Source organism: Spinacia oleracea, chromosome 4, assembly GCF_020520425.1.
Source record: "Spinacia oleracea cultivar Varoflay chromosome 4, BTI_SOV_V1, whole genome shotgun sequence".
Classification (NCBI taxonomy): Eukaryota; Viridiplantae; Streptophyta; class Magnoliopsida; order Caryophyllales; family Amaranthaceae; genus Spinacia; species Spinacia oleracea.
Window position 1 is genome coordinate 3,144,915 of NC_079490.1, and position 7,308 is coordinate 3,152,222.

A 7,308-nucleotide genomic window follows, 5' to 3' on the forward strand; every position below is an offset into this window, starting at 1 on the left:
TACTGAGAGGAGAGTATGATGCATTTATAAGCCAGTGACAGATGTTCCTTATGGCTTGGGTGGGCATGGCCCTACAAGCAGAATTTTGATACTGTATATTTAGTTACTCTCCCCCCCCCCCCCCCCCCCCCACAAAAAAAAGTGTGTATAATTGTATAGATAACATAATATATTGCTTAATTTTTCTATTGGCCCCTCGTAAAACTGTTCAAGGTCCGCCACTCTAACAGCCCAAAGGACAATCCACACTAAAAACTTTGGAAATAGTGAGAATAACTCCTGATCAAGCTTATCCAAAAATCAAACTTCCATCACTTTATGCTATTGGATTCATAGTCCTTTGACATGAGATTTTTGTTTGATTTGGATAGATCTGTTTTAGTTGTTATTAAATATCTATTGTAAATGTATGTGATATTAATCAATCACATCTAGTATTTAGTATCCCCTAGAACTTCCATCGCCTTTTTTTTATTCAACTGAGAAAAAGAATTCCAAATAAAAAAAAGAACACACACAACCCAAACGAAAACTTCCGTAACAAAAATAGTAGCATAAATACTACGTATGAGAGTAATATTATAGATATATAATCCCGTACAAATAAATATTTATACCCTTGTCCGAAGGGACTCCTAAATTTATTCTTAATATCTTCATTAAAAAATACACAAATACTTCGTAAGAGAGTAGAACGTTAATTGGGATAGCAGCAACATATTGCGTCATCAGGCATAGTCGTATTGTAACATCTTCCGCCTTTAGGGAAACCTTTCTCGTTGCAAAAGTCAAAACAGCTCTCGCTGCCTAAATTTTCGCATTGGGCAACGCAAAAGTGACTCGGCACATCAGATGCGAGAGATGAACTTGCAAATAAGGGCATAATACTTCCTTCAACTGAAAAATAAATAAAAAAAATTAACAAAGGAGATTGATTAGTTAATTTATAGTGATTGATTGACCCAAAGTGTTAAAAGTTCTCAAATGATGAACAATTGTAAGAAAAGATGATGATAATGGAATCAATATTATCAAATGCTTAAGGTTATGGGTTCAAGACTGAATTGAGAAAATATCTTTTAACATAATAGGAAAAATTCGTCAAAATCAATCAATCAATCATCATCAATCAATCAATACTATATACTAAAAGACACACCAGGAATGACACGTGTCATCTCCTGGTGTGTCCTTACATTTTTTTTAAATAAAACTTTAATTAAATAATCTTCTAAAATATCTAAATTTCTGATTTTTTATTACTCCGTATTTTTTTTTTCAAAATTACGATTTCATGTGTATTATGGCAAGAATTTAACATAATATATTAATACTAATTTGAAAAATATATGTCAGGAAACAGTTACCTGATAAAGGTATGATAAGTTCTTTTCCCCAATTTAAGTATTTTTGTCGAAACCCTAAACACCTAATATTTCACTAATCAATTCATAATTCGAATAAATAATATTTTTCTCTAATTTTCCAACAACCCATTATAAAATTTTATATGATTTTGTTTTATTAAAAAATTAGTCAGAATAGAGAAAAAAATTATTTAGTCTCATCTGTGCGTTGCACGGGACCTAGCCTAGTTATCTTATAAAATCGTGTTTTTTTTGTGAGAAAAGTACCTTATAAAAAGAATATTGTAATTAACTACTTTCTCCGATTCTTTTTAGTTGTAACACTTTGCTTTTCACGCTTGCAATATCTTGAACAATTGATGTATTTAATTACCGATAAGTAAAATATAAAAAAATTATTTTCGCAAAATATAAATTAAGAAGAATCTAACAAGATCCCACATGAATATTTTTTTTCCTAGAGTATAGATCATCAAAAATAAATAAAGTAGATTATGTTAATAGTGCAAAAACAAAGTGTTGCAACTATTTTTAAACGGAGGAAGTACCTTATAATAAATAAAAAATTATGTTGTAATATACTCCATTTGACCGAATTATGAACGTTGACTCGTAGTTTCGGGATTGAAATTACGATGTGCATCTCAAGTGCTATTTAATTAACCCCTTTCTGTGATATGCAACGTGAGATACACATAGTAAGTCACAACCCCAAAATTTTGATTTTACCTTCATAATCAACCAAAGATAACATCTTACAACATAAAATTTTATAAGTAGTTAATTACAACTTATTGCATTAACATAGCTTCTCGCAAAAATTTGGTTTTATAAGGTACGTTTTTGACAATTTTACCAACGTAAAAAATAGTTTCAATAGCTCCCCTATAAAGGGATTACTTCAAATAAATCAATAAAGCTAGTACGTATACTTTGTAATCAAACTATTATACTTTGTAACTATACTTTTTTTGGGTCAAAACTGTACATTAAAAATCGCGTGAAACAAATTATAACCAACAAAAATACTCGGGGATTATAAATTTTTATCGTATTACGAACACGAGCAAGAAAATAGAATTAAAAAAAACAATCAATACCATATGAAAATATTAGAGAAATAGAATTAAACAAAACAATCATTACCATTGTTCGTGACAAGAAAAGCCAATAGGCAAACGAGCACAATTTCTTTCATCATTTTTGTAGAATGTAGAGTGGTGTGGATAATATTTTTCTTAATATTTGTGCTCAAATGTAATTTAACATAAGATGATGAACATGAAGAACATATTGCAGCTATTTATACTCCAACAAATTCTATTCACAATAAATGTAATTCATAAAACCTTATGTGTTGGGGTGTTAAAATGGGCCCACCATTTTAACCTAAAAGCCAATAAAATCCACTCAAGCCCAATATCCCTTACAAGGCCTCAAAGGCCCAACAAAGGCACTATATATACCCCTCAAAGGGCAAGGTAAAGGGGTCATTCTCTAACCCTAGAGAAGCCACCCTACTCTCTCTCCCCTAAACACCTCATTTTATACATCAATTGTACTGACTTGAGCGTCGGAGGCTCCGCCTCGGGGACCCCCCCTTGGCCCGGAGTTCATCTTGCAGGCACCGTACGTGATCGGAACTCAAGACATCAAGGACGCTCCTTCCATCGTTTCAACCCCGGAACAATTTGGCGCCGTCTGTGGGGATCGAGAGCAATAACCCATGAAAATCCACATTTTCATACTATTATGTTCATCCGCAAAAATGGCCGGAAATTTGAAATAGCCGACCAAAAATTACTGTTTGTCAACAAATTACGTTATAATGGGTAGTGTGGTGACAAATATGAAGGAAATAATGCCCTTGGTCCAAGTATGCATTCTATGTTAAGTCTAATAAATGCGGTTCAGTATTAATTAACAAGTTAATAATTCAGTGAGATCAAGTGAGCTGAATGCCTAGCTAGAGGCCGCTTCAGTTCAAGTGGAATTAATTATATTAATCCACAGCTTACTCTTGACTGAACCCGTAGGGTCACACAAATAGTACGTAAACGGATCAAGTATTTAATGGCATTAAATACTCTATCTATGAATATTCGGAACCGACGGATCTTGGTTTCAGTGGGAGCTAAGATCGTCACAGGCAAGAAATGAATACTCCGGAAACGATGATATTGCCGGAAACGGAAATATGGATCGTATCGGAAATATAAATATTATCCAAGTCGTAGATGTTGCCGGAAACGGAAACATGGTACGTATCGGAAAATATTATCGGAAATGGAAATATTGCCAGAATCGGAAATATTGCCGGAAACGGAAATATTGTCAGAATCGGAAATATTACCGGAATCGGAAAATAATTCCGGAAACGGAAATATTAAATATTTGTTCGAAACGGAAATTAATTCCGGAATCGGAAATATTAAATACTGTTCGTATCGGAAATGAATTCCGGAATCGGAAAATTTAATCGGAAGCGCATCGTACGAATAAGCATCGGACGAGGCCTGCCGGACGAGGCCCAGCACGAAGCCAGGCCATCGCCCAGCAAGCCAAGCGCGCCGCACAAACAGCCACGCCAGGCCCAGCGCAAGGCCAGGCCCAGCAGGCTGCGCAGCGCGCACAGCGCGCACAGCACGCGCAGCGCGCAGCGCGCGCGGGCGCTGCGTGGGCTGCTGCTCGCGCGCACGCATGGGGGCCCATCGTGGCTGCCGTGCGTGTGTGTGCAAGTGTTTGTGTTCGTGCACGTTTCCTAAAACATGCAGAGTTCGGTTAATGATTAAATTCCTAATTCTATTTGATAAATTAATTAAATTAGAGTTCTTGTAGGATTCTAGGTTTAATTAATTTGTATCTGAATAGGATTTCGATTCCCTTTCCATACCCCTATAAATATGAGGCTAGGGCTCACAATTTATAACAAGTTTCAAAGTATTCAAAAGTGAGTTTTTTGAGAGAAAATTAAAACACACATCTTGCTCATAAAGTGCCGAAATTTTCTAGTACCTTAAGGGCGATTCTAGTTGGTCAATCTTAAGGCGGATCCGGACGTGCTGTGGACTATCTACGGAGGGACGACACTTGGAGTCCTAAAGACTTGTTCTTGTTCGGTTCGGGCGCAGCTAGGGAGGGCACGCAACAAAGAGTATGCATCTAAATTATGCTATATGATTATGTGTAAATAATATGTTGTCCTGGGTTAATGGTTGTTTCCGCATGATCTATGTAATGTCATATGTATCATAACCTAACAGTGGTATCACGAGCCCCTTATTATTTTCATAATCTAAATTGCATGAACATGGTTAAATATTACAAATTTGCAAGAATTAAAAGGGGTGATTAATTTTCGTAATTGTTAATTAATTGCAAATTGCGTTTATTTAATTATACGTACGCAGTTTTTCGGCAGTTTCTTCGTTACTCATCCGAATTGAGTGATTTTTGTGTCAATTCCGCATGTAAAAGGCATTCTAAAATTTTGACAAAAGTAGTATTTTTCTGCCGAACCCAGAATTCTCAAATTCGAAGCCTAACTATGACTTTTCGAAGGTTTTAGTTTTTCGAATGCAAAATTTCGTAAATTTAAGATGTTAAATTAAATATTTGCGATTCTTGTTGATAAATCTTGAATTTTTGATTGACCTACTGCATATGTTTAACAAGTTTGAATGCCTAGTCTTGTTAATTATGCAATCTAATTTGTAATTATGATTAATTTGTTGAAAATTAGAATAATTTAGAATTAATTTGATTTTCATAATTAATTGTAATTTAATTAGAAACCTATGATTAAAAACCACCATAAAAATTGTAAATTTATGATAAATTTAAAATTTTTATGACCTAGACTTGAAATCCATAACAATCGGAAATCAATTGGATAATAAATTTTCGATTTTTCGCCCTAAAATTATGAAATTAATATTATTTATTAATTTGTCATTAATTTTAAATATAAATTTTAAATTTTTTATGCGATTCGTTCATAAAACTTGCACGCACGAAGCAATGGACGCTTCGTGTTACCCTTAAGGGGTGTTGTATAATGCGGGCATGCGACGACGAGCAAGGGAGCTCGTCGCCCGTGCGGCACGAATGCAATGAGCAAGGGCGTAGTGCACGAGCACAAGGCAGCAGCCCTGCCTTGTGTCGTGTGCCACGAGCAATGGACGAATGGGCATGGGCGAAGGGCGAGCCAAGGCAGTCGCGTGTGGGCAGCAAGCGAGCTGCGCCACAACGCGCGCTGCCTCGCACAAGAGCGCGCAGCCTCGCGCGCAGCGAGCGCAAGCTCGCGTGCCACGAGCGCTGCGCCCAGCATTGCTCGCGCGCACAACGAGCGAGGACTCGCGCGCACAGCCAGCATTGCTCGCGCGCACAGCGAGCGATGTCGCGCGCCCAGCGAGCGATGTCGCGCGCCCAGCGAGCGGTGTCGCGCGCGCACTGCGAGCGATAGCTCGCGTGCGATGAGCGCTGGCGCGCGCAGCGAGCACCAATGCGTGCGGAGGCTTGCGATGGGGATGCAGCAGCTATGCGACGAGCGCATGGGCTGCGCGCACATGGCCAGCAATGGCTGTGTGCGTGCGGCCCATGGGCGTGCAACGCGTAGGGTGTTTGCGTTACGATTAAAGATCGTTTTGAATGTTTAATTTGAAAATTTCAGTTCACGTAATTTTAATTAATTTTAAAATTAATAATTTAAATTATTTTCTTGGATTTTAATTTTGAATATTGTAATTATAATAAATTTTATTTATTCTAATTATTTTACTAAAATTAAAATCATGAATTAATTTAAATAACGACTGAAATTAAATTAAACTTTTTGGATTCAATTATAAATTTATATGAGCTTTAAATTTTAATTAAATTTGTATGTTTCCGGTTAGACTAGAAATACATTTTTATGTTTAAAATTGGTAAAGCATATGAATTTATTGGTTTAAGTGGGAGCGCTTTTTAGTCATAAACTCTTGATTAGGTCTACAAATCCTTAAGGTTAAAACAACTTGATTAGAATTAATAAGGACTGAATAATTGGTAGATTATTGGTGCCCTTGATTAATTGCTGCAAATATTTACGTGATGCATAATGTGTTTTACTAACCAGCTATGTGGGCCATTCATGATAATGAATGGGTGAATGGTATATATTGTATATGTACTGTTTTGCAGGTTATGAAGTGACTAGTATGGCCCAAATAGGATAGAAAATATGGTCTGCGTACCATTAATTTGAATGTAATTGGTCTGAAGTACCAAAGTTATTTTTCAATTCAAATATGGTCTGCGTACCATCAAATAGTTGTAATTAGTTATAGCTTATCCTATTTGAAGAAAATGGTGCCTCCCACGGAGATTTTCAAGACGGACTTTGAAGTTAAAGCTTCAAGATGAAGTCGGGCCATACTAGATCACAAATATCTTATGCATGTTTTAAGTTATTTATTGCTTTTAAATATGTCTTAAAATGCATGAGATCAAAAGCTTGATTATGTTGCATGATTAAGGATTTTAGTTCACTTAAAATCTAACCAACATAGTAAGAGCTTTAAGTTCCAAACTTAAAAATTGAGTTAAAAGGTGCCATGCCAAAATATACACTTGCTTGGATATCCTTTACATCAATCTAGTAATAGTTTTCGCTCAGCGAGGTGTTACTTATTGGTCCTAAAGGGGCAAGGTACACAAATAATTGTGAGTACATGTTAGTTTTGGTGAAACTCAACGATATAAGTAAGGAGTCCTTTTATGTCGTGGCAAAATCGATAGGTTTACCTAACAAGTTCTTAGACGTACCTATCAACCAAGAGTAGTTTCTAGACTATTAGCAAAAGGCTTTTGCTTACCTAAGATGTTTTAGGATTAAGTCGACAAACTGTGCTTAGTTCTTCAATGATTTTAGGGTCTTGGAATCATTTTATTCACACCT